Source organism: Cervus canadensis, chromosome 2 (genome assembly GCF_019320065.1).
Source record: "Cervus canadensis isolate Bull #8, Minnesota chromosome 2, ASM1932006v1, whole genome shotgun sequence".
Classification (NCBI taxonomy): Eukaryota; Metazoa; Chordata; class Mammalia; order Artiodactyla; family Cervidae; genus Cervus; species Cervus canadensis.
Window position 1 is genome coordinate 20,273,461 of NC_057387.1, and position 19,670 is coordinate 20,293,130.

At 39.6% G+C, this 19,670-nt stretch overlaps 1 pseudogene; it reads left to right on the forward strand.

The window, feature by feature from the left end:
• The first annotated feature begins 3,021 nt into the window (after nucleotides 1–3,021).
• On the forward strand, nucleotides 3,022–15,868 carry LOC122428492 (annotated as a pseudogene).
• The last annotated feature ends 3,802 nt before the right edge of the window (nucleotides 15,869–19,670 follow it).

The following is a 19,670-nucleotide window of genomic DNA, read 5'->3' on the forward strand; positions in this document are numbered from 1 at the left end:
ATGTGCTTGCAATCTCAAAAATACATTGCCACACTCATGCTGATATCACAAAACTCCATTGCCCATGGACTTCCTCACCCTTCACTGAGGGAGTGCAGAGTGAGTCACTCAATACATTGTCTCAAAGCCCCAGTGCCAATGTCATGCACCAGTTAGGAAATATGAGGAACTCTTTGACAATGGTACTGCTCCTCCATGGTTAGGATTGTGCTCCCCACATTCCCCAGCTCCCAAAGCATATGGTATGGAAAGCTTACTACCCCATTCCATTTCACCTTCAGCACCCAGCTTTGTCTCCCTCAGTGGTAATAACTAGGGTGTACTTACCGTACATATCTTAACTCCCACCCACAGTTTTTCCAAATTCCCCTTATACCATATTCTATTGATCTCTGGGCTTTTCTTGACAATTAAATGACTTAAACGTGGCCACAAAGTCTATCATGATTTTCCCGTACTAACAGTCTCATTTCAGTTGTGTTTTCACATGGCTCCATAATGGACTTGAACATTATGATCAAGGGAAACAAGGGACAACAAGGGACAACATGATCCCTCAGGTTTCTCAGCCATAAGCTCATAGACTGGGACCCCTTCATGAAACTCTAATTTTGCCGCCCCCTGACCATGAGTCATTTTTGGTCTAGTGTTGTTTGCTGCTGTTCTGTTGCTCATTCGTGTCCGACTCTTTGCAACCCCATGGACTGCAGCACGCCAGACTTCCTTGTCCTTCACTATCTCCCAGAGTTTGCTCAACTCATGTCCATTGACTCAGTGATGCCATCCAACCATCTCACCCTCTGTCATCCCCTTCTCCTCCTGCCTTCAATCTTTCCCAACATCAAAGTCTTTTCCAATGAGTTGGCTCCTCACATCAGGAGGTCAAAATATTGGAGCTTCAGCTTCAATATCAGTCCTTCCAAGGAATATTCAGAGTCGATTTCCTTTAGGATTGACTGGTTTGATCTCCTTGCTGTCCAAGGGGCTCTCATGTGTCTCCTCCAACACCACAGTTCAAAAGCATCAGTTCTTCAGTGCTCAGCCTTCTTTATGGTCCAACTCTGACATCCATACATGACTACTGGGAAAACCATAACTTTGAGTATGGTACCTTTGTCACCAAAGTGATGTCTCTGCTTTTTGATACACTGTCTAGGTTTGGTATAGTTTTCTTCCCATGAGCAAGCGTCTTTTAATTTCATGACTGCAGTCTCAGTCCTCAGTGATTTTGGAGCCCAAGAAAATAAAGTCTGTCACTATTTTCATTTTTTTCCCCATCTATTTCCCATGAAGTGATGGGATCAAACACTATGATCTTAGTTTTTTGAATGTGTAGTTTTAAGCCAACTTTTTCACTCTCCTCTTTCACTTTCATCAAGAGGATCTTTAGTTCATTTTTTCTTTCTGCCCCAAGGGTGGTGTCATTGCATACTTGAGGTTATTGATATTTCTCCTGGAAATCTTGATTCCAGCTTGTACTTCATCCAGCCCAGCAGTGTGCATGATGTACTCTGTATATAAGTTAAATGAGCAGGGTAACAATATACTGCCTTTACTTACTCCTTTCCCTACTTTGAACCAGTTCATTTTTCCTCGTCCGGTTATTACTGTTGCTTGTCTGCTGTTTCTCGGCCTACTAGGAACCCAAATTCCTCTCATCTCATTATCTTCAAAATTGTCTCAATATCTGGACTGTATCCATTTAGAAGCTTTTCCACGAGTACCGCTCAAATATCAGGTGCTAATTTACACTACAGCTGTTAATTCAGTCAACTCTATCAGGCCCTTTTTTGAAATGACATTTGGTGTGTTTTCAGACTTTCTTAGTACACCCAGGGAATGAAGCTCTATGAATCATTCATTCCACCATTCAATCATTGGATATTTTTCCCTAAATAAATAAATGATGGGTGACATAGAATCCATTGGTAATTTATTAGTATAATTTGTTGAACCACAGAGTGATAATAACAAATTAAATAAATAATACCTTTACTTGATATATTAATAATAATAATAATAAAGTAAGCATCATAATAATAAGGAAATAACACTTCAGCTAATAATTTGCACTATGCTTTCCAGGGAAAACTTGAGTGCCTTAGCTATGCAGACATTCATGCACACCAGTACTGTGTGACATTAAATATTTACCAACCTCCCTGAAGATCAGTTTATTTACACAGATGTAATTAGAGATGAAAACTATACCTGCCTCAAAATTTTGCTATAAAAACAACAAAATGCCTACTGTAAGGCACATTACATGATCGGTCCTATGGAAATATGAGCCCCCGTATATCTGATAAGGGGTTAATTTCCAAAATATATAAGAAACTTCTATGACATAATGGCAAAAAATTTAGCAGCTTTTATTTTAAATATGCAAGGGATTTGAAGAGAGTTCTGTTTACAGAAGACATATTAAAAAGGAGTTTAATATCACTACTGATCATCAAGGATATGAAAATCAAACACACAGTGACATATCACTTCACACCTGTTAGAATGACTGTAATCAGAAAAACACGAAGTCCTAGCAAAAGTTGGTGAGGTTGTGAAGCAAATAAGGATATTTTAACCTGTTAGTGGGATGGTAAGGGGTACTCAACCATTAAGGGGTACTGGGGAAATGGACACATTTTCAATAGGTTTCCCATATTTGTCTACATTTGCTTCTTTTTGTCCCCCTTCTCTACAAGGATGGTGTTTTAAAAAATTATTGCACATTTAATTGTTGTGAACAATATGAATGTTACTCAAACGTTAAAAAATAGAAAACAGAACTACCGTATGTATTACCCATTCCACATTTGTGTATTTATCCAAGATAATTTAAATCAGGGTCTCAAAGACATATGAGCACTTTCAAGTTCACTGCAGCAGTACCCACAGTAACCAAGATGTGTTAACAACCTAAATGTCCATCAACAGATGAATGGATAAATAAACTGTAGTCTATACATACAATGGATTATTATTCCTCCTTAAAAAGAAGGAAATCCTGTCATATGAGACAACATGGATCAACCTGGAAGACATTCCGCGAAGAGAAGTAAGCCAGACACAGGAGGACAAACACTGCATGAATCCCCTTATATGAGGTATTGAAAACAGTCCAACTCATGGAAGTAAAAGGGCACATGGGCACATGTCCTGAATAAATTGTGATAAAAAGACAAATGTACCCCAGTGTTCATTGCATACAGCTGCTATGGAGAACAGTATGGAGACCCTTAAAAAATTAGGAATAAAATTACCGTATGGCCCAGCAATCCCTGGGGATACTTCTCTGGGCATATGCCCTGAGAAAATTGTAATTCAAAAAGGCATATGTACTCCAGTGTTCATTGCAGCACTGTTTCCAACAGCCAGGACATGGAAGCAACCTAGATGTCTGTCAACAAATGAATGGGTAAAGAAGTAGTTGTACATATATACAATGGAATGTTACTCAGCTATAGAAACAAACAGATAGGAGTGCAGTTTAACTGAGGTGGACAAATCTAAAGCCTGTTACACAGTGTGAATCAGTCAGAAAGAGAAAAACAAATATCGCATTTTAACACATATATATGAAATCTAGACAAATGGTGCTAATGAACGTATTTGCAGAGCAGGAATAGAAATGCAGATGTGGAGTACAGGACTTCTGAACACAGAAAGAAAAAGAGAGAGTGGGATGAATTGAGAGAGTAGCATTGCACATGCATCACCATGTGTAATATAAATGGCTAATAGAAAGTTGCTGAATAGGATAGGGAGCTCAGCCTTGGGCTCTGTGATGATCTAGAAGGATGGGATGCGGAGGAGTGGGGTGAAAGTGAGGCTCAAAGTGGAAGGGATATATGTGTACTTAAAGCTGACCCACATTTTTGTATGGCAGAAAGCACCACAATATTGTGGAGCAGTTATCCTTTAATTAAAAATAAATTTCAAAAGAAGAGATGTGAGCTCTAAAAGGCAGCAAAACTAATACAAATTATGAATAACTACTCACAATAACCAAATAATGTGAAACGTGCCCCAAAATGTGATTAAAGTAGGATTGTTTAGAGTGAGGGCCCCCTCCCCGAGACCCTTGACCTGCCCCTCTGTGTCTTCAAGCTGACATCACTGCTAATTCTAAGGCTTCAGTCTGAAGGCAATTTCAGAATCCACACCTTCTTACTAGTAAGAAAGGTCCTCCCACTGCCTGAGGGAACATTTCATGCTTTGTGCTCTCTCCTGACAGAAGGCTGTGTGGTGTCTGCACTGTTCCTTGATTGGGTTGATGTGGTTAAGAAAAAAAAAAAAAAAATCAGTGACATAACCTGGGCATTTGAAGAGGTAGGAACTTTTTTAGATTGAGCCCTGGTCCTGATCCCAAAATGAGGACAGCTGTTCTGAGATTCCACAGTGGAGTAACCAAGATCACTGTTAGGAAACAGACATCCTTCAGGGATCCTAGAAGGAACAGGGATGTCTTGGGATGGGTCAGGTTTTTTCACAACATTTTTTTTCATGTTGAAGTGTTAGGAACTAGGTGGGCCTGCTGGAGCAAGAGAATTATCTAAGGAACATGTGACTTAGAACAGTTCTACCAACATAATTTTAAACTTCCTCTTCTTGCCTCATGAATGACTAATGGATTCCAAAGCTATTTTTTACCAATAAATTTTATGGGCTGTCACTTATGTTCGATAAATGAAGGAGGATCAGGCTTTCTTAAAATAAAAAAAAAAGAGTGCTTAATGAGGTTACTGACATGGAAAGAGAAATAATTAATTCCTGATACACAGAGAAAATGTCTAAAAGACAGGTGAGACTCACTTTTTTCAAATAATGGATAATCAAAGCATCTGTAGCAAATAAAACTCTAAATAGCTACATGTAAAAGCTCCGTGAAGGCTTGCTAGATTTTACTTAGAACCTAGTAATAGTGGTTATCTAGGAGAGAACTTGACTGTCTGGGGGATGAGTGGAAGAGAGACTAAATGAGACATGAGGCAAAGAAGAAATCATCAGCAAATATACATGCTCGAAGAGGAAGGAGTGATGCCAAGGGAAAGTATTTTTTGAACCTACAGTTTAACATGGAGCCAAACTATTCATCAAATATGAATAAAATAAAATTCATTTGTTCCTTTTCCAGGAAATCTTCCCAACCCAGAGATCAAACCAAGGTCAAACCTCTTTCTACATTGTAGCTTCCTGAAAACAATTAAATTCTCTCAGCCTCAGTTTCCCTATTTGTAAAAAAGTAGAAGAGAATGTATTCAACTCAGTGTACTCATAGAAATTAATTTATTCACAAATGTTTCCTGATTATTAACACATGCCGTGCAGTAAATACATGCTGTTAACTGTTAACATGAGTATGGTGAACAAAGTTCCTGTCTGTGTAAATTCTGGAGTGAATTTCACACACACACACACACACAATCCAGCTTGTTATTCTTCCAACCTGCGGTTTCCCATGATGTACTCTGCATATAAATTAAATATTTAGGATAACAATAATACTCCTTTGTCATACTCCTTTCCCAATTTTGAACCAGTCAGCTGCTTCATGTCCAGTTCTGACTGTTGCTCTTGACCTGCATGCAGTTTCTCAGGAGACAGGTAAGGTAGTCTGGTACTCCCACCTCATTAAGAATTTTCTATGGTTTGTTGTGATCCGCATGATCAAAGGTTTTAGCATAGTGAATGAAGCAGAAGTACATATTTTTCTGGAATTCCCTTGATTTCTCCACGATCCAGTGATGGTTGGCAATTTGGTCTCTGGTTCCTCTGCCTTTTTAAAACACAGATTGTACATCTGGAAGTTCTGGGTTCACATTTGATGAAGCCTAGGTTGAAGGACTTTAAACCTAACCTGGTAGCATGTGAAATGAGAGTAATTGTAAGGTAGTATGAACATGATTTGGCCTTACCCTTCTTTGTGATTGGAATGAATAATGACCTTTCCCAGTGCTGTGGCCACTGCTGATGTCTCCAAATTTACTGACATATTAGTGCAGTGTTTTAACAGCACTATCTTTTAGGATTTAAATAGGTCAGCTGGAGTTCGGTCACCACCATTGTCTTCGTTTGTAATAATGCTTCCTAGGGCCCACTTGACTTCACACTCCAGAATGTCCAACTCTAAGTGAGTGATCACACCATCGTGGTTAATTGGTATCATTAAGACTTCTTTTGTATAGCTTTTATGTGCAATATACATGTACTCTGATTTTTGAATGCACAATTTATACATACCCACTAGATTAAAGTTGTTAAAACTATTTATATTTACACTTATTTGTTTCCTTTCATACCTAGCAAAATTAAGAAATTGAATTTGAAATCTCTTGCTAGAATGGTGAATTAATATATATCACCAATATTAAATCAGTGTTTCATATTTCCTAATTAAGAACACAATTTTTAGAGATGAAGATAAAAATTGTGGGTCTTCTCTGCACTGGGAGCAGCTCTTCTGCTGCAGCCTTTCTTTCCCTGAAAGGGTAAGCTTGTGCCAAGTTCGTCTCCACCCCCTCCTTGGTCAGGAGAACCTCTACACTATCGAGCCGATCACTGCTGCTGTGGTGCTAAGATGACGAGAGACACTGAGAGATGAGAGCCATCGCAGCTTGGCAGCCCCTCGCCCCCCGACCACCTCACTTACTACTAGCTGCAGCTTCCAAACCAGTGCCATTTCAAGGGGCATAGACGCAGCAGCCAAGTTCTTTGGAGCTGGGGCTGCCAGGGCTGCGGTGGCTGGTTTCGGAGCTGGAAGTGGGACTGTGTTTGGGAGTCTCCTCATTGGTTATGCCAGGAACCCTTCTCTAAAGCAGCTGCTCTTCTCCTGTGCCATTCTGGGTGGGCTTTGCCCTCGCAGGGGCCATTGGGCCCTTTTGCCTGATGGCAGCCTTTCTCCCTTCTTTGCCATGTGAGGGAGCCATTTCCACCTCCCATGGTTCTTTTCCCATGTCTCGTCTGCCCTGTTTGTCCCTTTTCCTGTATCTCCCCAGGCAGCAGGGGAAAGTGGTTGGCTCAGGGCTTGACAGAAGGAAGACAAATAAATACTGTATTAATAAGAAAAAAAGAAAAAGATAAAAACTGTGCACCAAATTCCTGCACTAGAAGTATGGTGAGGGTTCCACTAACCACTGAACAATTCTTGAACACTAGCTGGGTATTCACAATTCAACTTAATTCTGATACTCTTTATCTGGAGACAGTATCAGATTCCATAGGTTAACTGTTCAGTCCTCTATGACAGACCCCCATCACCACTTAAGACACCAGTCAAAAGTCCAGTTTGTCACCTGAGCTTCTGACCAACTAGTTACAGATGGGAGGTTTCAGTGACCTCCTCCTTAGGTTAGATTACTTTGCTAGAGTAGCTCACAGAACCAAAGAAAATTCTTTACATGCACTCACTGCTCTATTGTAAAATGATATGGTACAGGATACAGATGAGTACCAAACAGACAAAACACACAGGGCAAGGTATGTGGCCAGGGCTGTGGTGCTTCCATGCACTCTCCAGGTGTGCCACTCTCCCTGCACCTCTAATTTTCAACAACCCAGAAGAACTTCAAACCCCAAGACTGAGATGTTTATGACGGCCTCATTTTCAGCCCACCTCTCTCCTCATTAAAATTAGAGGCAGGGGCTAAAAATCCCAAACTTCTAATCCAATGCTGTAAAGAGCAATATTGCTTAAGAACCTGGAATACTAGATCCATGAATCAAGGAAAATTGGATGCAGTCAAGCAGGAGATGGTAAGGTTGAACATCAACATTGTAAGAATCATTGACCTAAAGTGGACAGAAATGGGTGAATTTCATTCAGATGACCATTATATCTACCACTGTGGGCAAGAGTCCTTTAGAAGAAATGGAGCAGCCCTCATAGTAGCCCTCAAGAGTCCAAAATTCGGTACTTGGACCCAACCTCAAAAACAGCAGAATGATCTCAGTTCATTTCCAAGGAAGACCATTCAACATCACTGTAATTCAAGTCTACACCCCAACCACTGATGTGCACGAAGTTGAAGTTGACTGGTTCTGTGAACACCTACAATGCCTAGAACTAGCACCAGAGAAGACATCCTTTTCATCATAGGGATTTGGAATGCAAAAGTAGGAAATCAGGAGATACCCGGAATAACAGGCAAGTTTGACCTTGGAGTACAAAGTGAAGCAGGGCAAAGGAAAGAGAGTTTCATCAAGGGAACAGGCTGATCATAGCAGACACACTTTTCCAACAACCCAAGAAATAGCTCCACACATGGATATCACCAAAGGTCAATGCTGAAACAAGATTGATTATGTTCTTTGCACTTCAAGATGGAGAAGCTCTATACTGTCAGCAAAAACAAGACACAGAGATGACTGTGGCTGAGATCATGAGTTCCTTATTGCAAAATTCAGGTTTAAAGTGAAGAAAGTAGGGAAAACCATTAGGCCATTCAGGTATGACCTAAATCAGATCCCTTATGATTATACACTGGAGAGGATGGATAGATTCAAGGGATGAGATATGATAGACAGAGTGCCTGAATAACTATGGACAGAAGTTTGTAACTTTATATAGGAGGTAGTGACCAAAACCATTCCAAAGAAAAAGAAATGCAAGAAGGCAGAGTGGTTGTCTGAGGAGGTTTTGGAAATATGAGAAGAGTAAGGCAAGGGGGAAAGGGAAAGCTATACCCAACTGTAGACAGAGTTTCAGAGAAGAGCAAGGGGAGATAAGAAAGCCCTTTAAGTGAAGTGTGCAAAGTAATAGAGAAAAACAATAGAATGGGAATGAATAGAGATGTCTTCCAGATAATTGGAGATATCCTGGGGACTATTCACGCAAGGATGGGCAGGATAAAGGGCAGACACAATAAGGCCCTAACAGAAGCAGAACAGATTAAGAAAAAGTGACAAGAATATACATAAAAGCTATACAAAAGAAGTCTTAATGATACCAATTAACCACGATGGTGTGATCACTCACTTAGAGTTGGACATTCTGGAGTGTGAAGTCAAGTGGGCCCTAGGAAGCATTATTACAAACGAAGACAATGGTGGTGACCGAACTCCAGCTGACCTATTTAAATCCTAAAAGATAGTGCTGTTAAAACACTGCACTAATATGTCAGTAAATTTGGAGACATCAGCAGTGGCCACAGCACTGGGAAAGGTCATTATTCATTCCAATCACAAAGAAGGGTAAGGCCAAATCATGTTCATACTACCTTACAATTACTCTCATTTCACATGCTACCAGGTTAGGTTTAAAGTCCTTCAACCTAGGCTTCATCAAATGTGAACCCAGAACTTCCAGATGTACAATCTGTGTTTTAAAAAGGCAGAGGAACCAGAGACCAAATTGCCAACCATCACTGGATCGTGGAGAAATCAAGGGAATTCCAGAAAAATATGTACTTCTGCTTCATTCACTATGCTAAAACCTTTGATCATGCGGATCACAACAAACCATAGAAAATTCTTAATGAGGTGGGAGTACCAGACTACCTTACCTGTCTCCTGAGAAACTGCATGCAGGTCAAGAGCAACAGTCAGAACTGGACATGAAGCAGCTGACTGGTTCAAAATTGGGAAAGGAGTATGACAAAGGAGTATTATTGTTATCCTAAATATTTAATTTATATGCAGAGTACATCATGGGAAACCGCAGGTTGGAAGAATAACAAGCTGGATTGTGTGTGTGTGTGTGTGTGAAATTCACTCCAGAATTTACACAGACAGGAACTTTGTTCACCATACTCATGTTAACAGTTAACAGCATGTATTTACTGCACGGCATGTGTTAATAATCAGGAAACATTTGTGAATAAATTAATTTCTATGAGTACACTGAGTTGAATACATTCTCTTCTACTTTTTTACAAATAGGGAAACTGAGGCTGAGAGAATTTAATTGTTTTCAGGAAGCTACAATGTAGAAAGAGGTTTGACCTTGGTTTGATCTCTGGGTTGGGAAGATTTCCTGGAAAAGGAACAAATGAATTTTATTTTATTCATATTTGATGAATAGTTTGGCTCCATGTTAAACTGTAGGTTCAAAAAATACTTTCCCTTGGCATCACTCCTTCCTCTTCGAGCATGTATATTTGCTGATGATTTCTTCTTTGCCTCATGTCTCATTTAGTCTCTCTTCCACTCATCCCCCAGACAGTCAAGTTCTCTCCTAGATAACCACTATTACTAGGTTCTAAGTAAAATCTAGCAAGCCTTCACGGAGCTTTTACATGTAGCTATTTAGAGTTTTATTTGCTACAGATGCTTTGATTATCCATTATTTGAAAAAAGTGAGTCTCACCTGTCTTTTAGACATTTTCTCTGTGTATCAGGAATTAATTATTTCTCTTTCCATGTCAGTAACCTCATTAAGCACTCTTTTTTTTTTATTTTAAGAAAGCCTGATCCTCCTTCATTTATCGAACATAAGTGACAGCCCATAAAATTTATTGGTAAAAAATAGCTTTGGAATCCATTAGTCATTCATGAGGCAAGAAGAGGAAGTTTAAAATTATGTTGGTAGAACTGTTCTAAGTCACATGTTCCTTAGATAATTCTCTTGCTCCAGCAGGCCCACCTAGTTCCTAACACTTCAACATGAAAAAAAATGTTGTGAAAAAACCTGACCCATCCCAAGACATCCCTGTTCCTTCTAGGATCCCTGAAGGATGTCTGTTTCCTAACAGTGATCTTGGTTACTCCACTGTGGAATCTCAGAACAGCTGTCCTCATTTTGGGATCAGGACCAGGGCTCAATCTAAAAAAGTTCCTACCTCTTCAAATGCCCAGGTTATGTCACTGATTTTTTTTTTTTTTTTCTTAACCACATCAACCCAATCAAGGAACAGTGCAGACACCACACAGCCTTCTGTCAGGAGAGAGCACAAAGCATGAAATGTTCCCTCAGGCAGTGGGAGGACCTTTCTTACTAGTAAGAAGGTGTGGATTCTGAAATTGCCTTCAGACTGAAGCCTTAGAATTAGCAGTGATGTCAGCTTGAAGACACAGAGGGGCAGGTCAAGGGTCTCGGGGAGGGGGCCCTCACTCTAAACAATCCTACTTTAATCACATTTTGGGGCACGTTTCACATTATTTGGTTATTGTGAGTAGTTATTCATAATTTGTATTAGTTTTGCTGCCTTTTAGAGCTCACATCTCTTCTTTTGAAATTTATTTTTAATTAAAGGATAACTGCTCCACAATATTGTGGTGCTTTCTGCCATACAAAAATGTGGGTCAGCTTTAAGTACACATATATCCCTTCCACTTTGAGCCTCACTTTCACCCCACTCCTCCGCATCCCATCCTTCTAGATCATCACAGAGCCCAAGGCTGAGCTCCCTATCCTATTCAGCAACTTTCTATTAGCCATTTATATTACACATGGTGATGCATGTGCAATGCTACTCTCTCAATTCATCCCACTCTCTCTTTTTCTTTCTGTGTTCAGAAGTCCTGTACTCCACATCTGCATTTCTATTCCTGCTCTGCAAATACGTTCATTAGCACCATTTGTCTAGATTTCATATATATGTGTTAAAATGCGATATTTGTTTTTCTCTTTCTGACTGATTCACACTGTGTAACAGGCTTTAGATTTGTCCACCTCAGTTAAACTGCACTCCTATCTGTTTGTTTCTATAGCTGAGTAACATTCCATTGTATATATGTACAACTACTTCTTTACCCATTCATTTGTTGACAGACATCTAGGTTGCTTCCATGTCCTGGCTGTTGGAAACAGTGCTGCAATGAACACTGGAGTACATATGCCTTTTTGAATTACAATTTTCTCAGGGCATATGCCCAGAGAAGTATCCCCAGGGATTGCTGGGCCATACGGTAATTTTATTCCTAATTTTTTAAGGGTCTCCATACTGTTCTCCATAGCAGCTGTATGCAATGAACACTGGGGTACATTTGTCTTTTTATCACAATTTATTCAGGACATGTGCCCATGTGCCCTTTTACTTCCATGAGTTGGACTGTTTTCAATACCTCATATAAGGGGATTCATGCAGTGTTTGTCCTCCTGTGTCTGGCTTACTTCTCTTCGCGGAATGTCTTCCAGGTTGATCCATGTTGTCTCATATGACAGGATTTCCTTCTTTTTAAGGAGGAATAATAATCCATTGTATGTATAGACTACAGTTTATTTATCCATTCATCTGTTGATGGACATTTAGGTTGTTAACACATCTTGGTTACTGTGGGTACTGCTGCAGTGAACTTGAAAGTGCTCATATGTCTTTGAGACCCTGATTTAAATTATCTTGGATAAATACACAAATGTGGAATGGGTAATACATACGGTAGTTCTGTTTTCTATTTTTTAACGTTTGAGTAACATTCATATTGTTCACAACAATTAAATGTGCAATAATTTTTTAAAACACCATCCTTGTAGAGAAGGGGGACAAAAAGAAGCAAATGTAGACAAATATGGGAAACCTATTGAAAATGTGTCCATTTCCCCAGTACCCCTTAATGGTTGAGTACCCCTTACCATCCCACTAACAGGTTAAAATATCCTTATTTGCTTCACAACCTCACCAACTTTTGCTAGGACTTCGTGTTTTTCTGATTACAGTCATTCTAACAGGTGTGAAGTGATATGTCACTGTGTGTTTGATTTTCATATCCTTGATGATCAGTAGTGATATTAAACTCCTTTTTAATATGTCTTCTGTAAACAGAACTCTCTTCAAATCCCTTGCATATTTAAAATAAAAGCTGCTAAATTTTTTGCCATTATGTCATAGAAGTTTCTTATATATTTTGGAAATTAACCCCTTATCAGATATACGGGGGCTCATATTTCCATAGGACCGATCATGTAATGTGCCTTACAGTAGGCATTTTGTTGTTTTTATAGCAAAATTTTGAGGCAGGTATAGTTTTCATCTCTAATTACATCTGTGTAAATAAACTGATCTTCAGGGAGGTTGGTAAATATTTAATGTCACACAGTACTGGTGTGCATGAATGTCTGCATAGCTAAGGCACTCAAGTTTTCCCTGGAAAGCATAGTGCAAATTATTAGCTGAAGTGTTATTTCCTTATTATTATGATGCTTACTTTATTATTATTATTATTAATATATCAAGTAAAGGTATTATTTATTTAATTTGTTATTATCACTCTGTGGTTCAACAAATTATACTAATAAATTACCAATGGATTCTATGTCACCCATCATTTATTTATTTAGGGAAAAATATCCAATGATTGAATGGTGGAATGAATGATTCATAGAGCTTCATTCCCTGGGTGTACTAAGAAAGTCTGAAAACACACCAAATGTCATTTCAAAAAAGGGCCTGATAGAGTTGACTGAATTAACAGCTGTAGTGTAAATTAGCACCTGATATTTGAGCGGTACTCGTGGAAAAGCTTCTAAATGGATACAGTCCAGATATTGAGACAATTTTGAAGATAATGAGATGAGAGGAATTTGGGTTCCTAGTAGGCCGAGAAACAGCAGACAAGCAACAGTAATAACCGGACGAGGAAAAATGAACTGGTTCAAAGTAGGGAAAGGAGTAAGTAAAGGCAGTATATTGTTACCCTGCTCATTTAACTTATATACAGAGTACATCATGCACACTGCTGGGCTGGATGAAGTACAAGCTGGAATCAAGATTTCCAGGAGAAATATCAATAACCTCAAGTATGCAATGACACCACCCTTGGGGCAGAAAGAAAAAATGAACTAAAGATCCTCTTGATGAAAGTGAAAGAGGAGAGTGAAAAAGTTGGCTTAAAACTACACATTCAAAAAACTAAGATCATAGTGTTTGATCCCATCACTTCATGGGAAATAGATGGGGAAAAAAATGAAAATAGTGACAGACTTTATTTTCTTGGGCTCCAAAATCACTGAGGACTGAGACTGCAGTCATGAAATTAAAAGACGCTTGCTCATGGGAAGAAAACTATACCAAACCTAGACAGTGTATCAAAAAGCAGAGACATCACTTTGGTGACAAAGGTACCATACTCAAAGTTATGGTTTTCCCAGTAGTCATGTATGGATGTCAGAGTTGGACCATAAAGAAGGCTGAGCACTGAAGAACTGATGCTTTTGAACTGTGGTGTTGGAGGAGACACATGAGAGCCCCTTGGACAGCAAGGAGATCAAACCAGTCAATCCTAAAGGAAATCGACTCTGAATATTCCTTGGAAGGACTGATATTGAAGCTGAAGCTCCAATATTTTGACCTCCTGATGTGAGGAGCCAACTCATTGGAAAAGACTTTGATGTTGGGAAAGATTGAAGGCAGGAGGAGAAGGGGATGACAGAGGGTGAGATGGTTGGATGGCATCACTGAGTCAATGGACATGAGTTGAGCAAACTCTGGGAGATAGTGAAGGACAAGGAAGTCTGGCGTGCTGCAGTCCATGGGGTTGCAAAGAGTCGGACACGAATGAGCAACAGAACAGCAGCAAACAACACTAGACCAAAAATGACTCATGGTCAGGGGGCGGCAAAATTAGAGTTTCATGAAGGGGTCCCAGTCTATGAGCTTATGGCTGAGAAACCTGAGGGATCATGTTGTCCCTTGTTGTCCCTTGTTTCCCTTGATCATAATGTTCAAGTCCATTATGGAGCCATGTGAAAACACAACTGAAATGAGACTGTTAGTACGGGAAAATCATGATAGACTTTGTGGCCACGTTTAAGTCATTTAATTGTCAAGAAAAGCCCAGAGATCAATAGAATATGGTATAAGGGGAATTTGGAAAAACTGTGGGTGGGAGTTAAGATATGTACGGTAAGTACACCCTAGTTATTACCACTGAGGGAGACAAAGCTGGGTGCTGAAGGTGAAATGGAATGGGGTAGTAAGCTTTCCATACCATATGCTTTGGGAGCTGGGGAATGTGGGGAGCACAATCCTAACCATGGAGGAGCAGTACCATTGTCAAAGAGTTCCTCATATTTCCTAACTGGTGCATGACATTGGCACTGGGGCTTTGAGACAATGTATTGAGTGACTCACTCTGCACTCCCTCAGTGAAGGGTGAGGAAGTCCATGGGCAATGGAGTTTTGTGATATCAGCATGAGTGTGGCAATGTATTTTTGAGATTGCAAGCACATGGTATTTGGGGTGGGAAACAAGTGCATCATGACAGATCTGGGATGTTCCCTCTGGGTGGAGCTGCCTGGTCCTTATAAAAGGAGTCTCTATCACCTTGCTGCTATCTTCGTGATACTCAGTCATAGGTCTTCTTTGAAGCCTCTGGTGAGTACAATTTTAGAGGTTTTTAGCACTTGTGTGGGAGGGTATAATCTTAGGGTAGAAGTGGCTGCATTTTAACAAATTAGTGCTCTCTATGGGAATAAGAAGGTAAAGAGAATTTAGGGTAGTTTTCAGTACTTGTTCTTGAAGTCTTCAATGTGCTCTTAAATGTGACGAGAGGAATGAAATCAATGGCACAATCTTAACCTAGGGAGAGTAAGGGAGATGAGATGTCGTTTCAGTGCAGACTACATTAATTGCAAATGAAGCCTTCTCAGCCTTCATTCCCACTGAGGCTGAGTTTGGGCCTTTGCATTTCTCCTCGGAAGACAACAGTCAAGTCAGTTAGACCAGCAACCAAGATCTCATGGGAGAAGTTAGTAGAGATGTGTTTTGAGATGGGCTACAAGTTTCACATCCTGATTATTCTTCTTCAGAGTATGTTTGTATTCACACAGCACTTGTGTAAGTAATTTTTTTCTTTAGAGAGTCGTAGAATAGGACTCCCTGTTAATAGAAGAAGAGGATTCTGTTGTGAACAATGCTGTCTGTTTGTATTTCAGATTCCTTGCGACCCAGGAGGGATGTCTTACCATCAGCACCCACATCCACATCAGCATGAGCATCAGCATCACCATCAGCATCAAGTCAAGGAGCCCTGCCATCCTCCTCCAAAAGTGTGCACACAGAAGTCCCATGAGCCTTGCCCACCTCATCCATGCCCACCTCCAGTGAGCCAGCAGAAATGCCCTCCTGGGCCACCATGCCCACCATGCCCACCATGCCCACCATGTCCACCATGCGAGCAGAAGTGTCCACCCAAGTGGAAGTAACAGCACCAGATTTCATCTGGACCAAGAAACAACAAGATCCAGGCTCTTCCATTGCTCTCCCTTCGTCCATGGTGATGGACTGCATCTTCCTTAACCTCCCTCCGGGACCAACGGCTGACAGAGTAAAGGGTGGATTCCTGAAGCTGACACCACCTTGTTGGATAAAGAGCCACAGAATCATCTCCTGATGGCTCTTTGCCATGTGCCTATCTATAATCTGGGTTGTGATCTCTACCTTGTACCTTGTGAGCACTTAGTGTGTCTATTCTTTTGCTTCTCCAATAAAGCCTGTGTCATAGTGGAGCCCACATTTCTTCTTCTGTTTTTCTTTTTTTTTTTTTTTTGCACTTTGTGTTTTTAATGTCTCCTGTCAACTACAGGTATTCTTCTGTGTGTTCCTTTTACTCCCATTGGGTTTTCAGAGTTAGACTTTTCCATCATCGAGTTCAGCTTTGCCTGAAATATGTCTTTTGGATCAGATCCATCAAGGAATTCTTTCATTGGTTTCAAACAAGTCTATCTCTCTACCTTGTAGGACCCTTAATAGAACTGAATTCTGTCAGCCTCAGTTTCTTCACCTGAGAAATTTAGGAAAGAATGTATTCAACTCAGTGTACTCATAGAAATTAATATATACACAAATATTTCCTAATTATTGATACATGCCAGGCCATCTCTTATATGCTAGGGACATGATCATGATGACCAACGTCCTTCTCCATCTGAATTCTTGGGCATTTTACACATACACACCCAAATGCAGAAGACAAATAATAGTCTTGCGTGTGTATGTGTGAGAGAAAATTTGGAGAAAAGTTCTTCCAAAGTGGCTTTTTGGGCAATGACCTGAGCAAAGAAATGAGTGAGCTTTGGGTGTGTATCTGGGATACACTGTACAATGAGAGGAGTTGGCGAGTGCTAAGGCAGAGCAAATTAACCACAGAAAGGGCAGTGATCAAGGAGACACTGCCTTCAAATGGGGTCAGAGAGGTTGGAATGCAAAGATTTAGTAATGATTGTCATTATTTATTCATAGTTTGACAGCCATACACTGCTGATGGCCTAACGGCCTCAAATTTTATATCTATGCAATTCTCAACTATAAATTAAAGATAAATCAAAATTGCTGAATGAATTGTAGGATTGCATTATAGAGCTGCACTAATTAAGACAGGTTGCTATCCCACAAGAAAAGACACAGAGATCAATGCAATAAAAGAACATCCAGAGATAGATCCACACCATAGATGGTCAACTGATTTCCAACAAGGATGTCTAGGTAATTCAACAGACGCAAAATAACCTTGCCAATAAATGGTAATCAAACTGTTGGATACTGATACAGAAATAATTGAAACTTGGCCTTTACCTAACACCATATAAACATTAACTCAATTTGTATCATAGACTAAAACATAAGATCTAAGACTCTACAATTTCTAGAGGAAAACATAGGAGAAAATCTTAGCTGTGATGGGTTAGGCTAACTGTTAATAAAAATCAGTATCCAAAATACGTAAATAACTCATAAACTCAGTCATAAATAGACACTGAATAGAAAACTTGGCAACAGTCACTTTACAGAGAAAATGCCTTCATATGGTCAGCAAAATTATTTTTAGAGCTTCTGAAAGTCACTAGCATTTAATGAGGAGTATTCAAAATTCAAATCTGATGGGTAAATCCTTCAAAAGTATGGAAATGACAAACTAATTAAGACACAGGACAAGCAGCAAATACACTACACCCCTGGGAGAAGTCTGGAATTGTTGCAATAACTTTAGAAAACAGTTTGACATTATCTGTAAAAGTAGAAGTTGGATACTTCTGGGAACATCCCCTAGAGAAATGTGTGAACATGTGCACTAACAGACATGGAGAAAATGCCCCAGTGTTCCTAACAGCTCCAAAAAGGAAACAACTTTGAGGTCAACCAATAGTACAGCAAAGAGAGAAATGAAGTGCTGTATAGCCATACAAGGATATTCTAAACTTCACTGGTGGATAAACTAAAGCTGCTGCTGCTGCTGCTGCTAAGTTGCTTCAGTCGTGTCCAACTCTGTGCTACACCACAGGCGGAAGCCCATCAGGCTCCTCCGACCCTGGGATTCTCCAGGCAAGAACACTGGAGTGGGTTGCCATTTCCTTCTCCAATGCATGAAAGTGAAAAGTGAAAGTGAAGTTGCTCAGTCGTGTCCGACTCTTAGTGACCCCATGGACTGCAGCCTACCAGGCTCCTCTGTCCATAGGATTTCCCAGGCAAGAGTACTGGAGGGGGTGCCATTGCCTTCTCGAAACTAAAGCTACATGGTGTCAATTGAAAGATGAGAGACACAAATATTGTTTACAGTTTAATTTCATTTATACAGTAAAAAGCTAGTAACTTAACTATAATTTTTAGAGATATTCCTATACTGATGTTTAAAAACCAAAAGAAAAAGCAAGAAAGTGATTATTAGGAGTCATGATTGTGGTCACTTCAAATGGAGAAGGCATGGGATGCAATTTAATAAGAAAACCTGGGTCTTTTGAAGGGTTTGGAGTGTTTTTTTTTCTTAACTTAATGTTTCTTGACAATAAAGAAATCAATTTGTAATTATCCACTTCATAGAGTAAAGCTGTATGAACTTTCTGAATGTGTTGATCATGTTATCCTAAAATCAAACAAAATTTTATTTTTTGTTTTCATTTTTCTTCTGTTTTTTCAAGACAAAATTGGGGAGGGAATCATGTCAATAATATTAGGCCAGAGCCCTATCCAAGAGTACAAAGTCAACCCCCCTAAAAATAAAATTAATTTTCAGTGTTGAAAGCACAACAACAGTAAACTATTCTACGCATTTTATTACCTATAAGGTGATAGAACTTAATGGAGTCAACTTCCCTATAAGATGGGAACACTATTAATAATAGACCTACCTTTCATATCATCAATATCATCAAATAACTTTTTGCTTTGCAAAAGAATTAATTTTTTAAATTAATTTAATTTTTATTGAAGAATCCTTGCTTTACAGGATTTGCTGTTTTCGGTCACACCTCAATGTGAATCAGCCATAGGTATATATATATTCCTTAGTCCCCTTAACCATTTTTAAAAGATGTCTTTAAAAGATCATATGTACTTTCAGTTAGAAGAAAATAGATGATGTGATAGTAGAGAATTACATAGAAAGTTGAGACTCTGAACTTCAGCATAGTATGGCTGGAAAACTGTGAATAAATTATCAAAACCTTTGATACATCTTTCAGATCCAATGTTTTCAACCCCATTTGGAGACATCGTCCGTTTGATGACTGTTCTCCCTGCAGTTACTCTGCCCTGCCTCAGCACTCACCATCTCCTCTCACTGGTAGTGTACCCCAGATACTCAAGGCTCACTCTTCTCTTCACTCAAATCTTTGCCCTAAAACTCACTTTGGAAAAGCTTTTCTACACAGTTGTCTCTAACATAGCCCCATGAATCACTATTATTTGCCTTGTATGTGCGTGTGTGTGTGTGCGTGCGTGCAAACTCCCTTCAAGAGTTTAGATGGAAAAAGGACTTTAGTCACCATCCTCATGTCCCTAGCACATAAGAGACTGCCTGG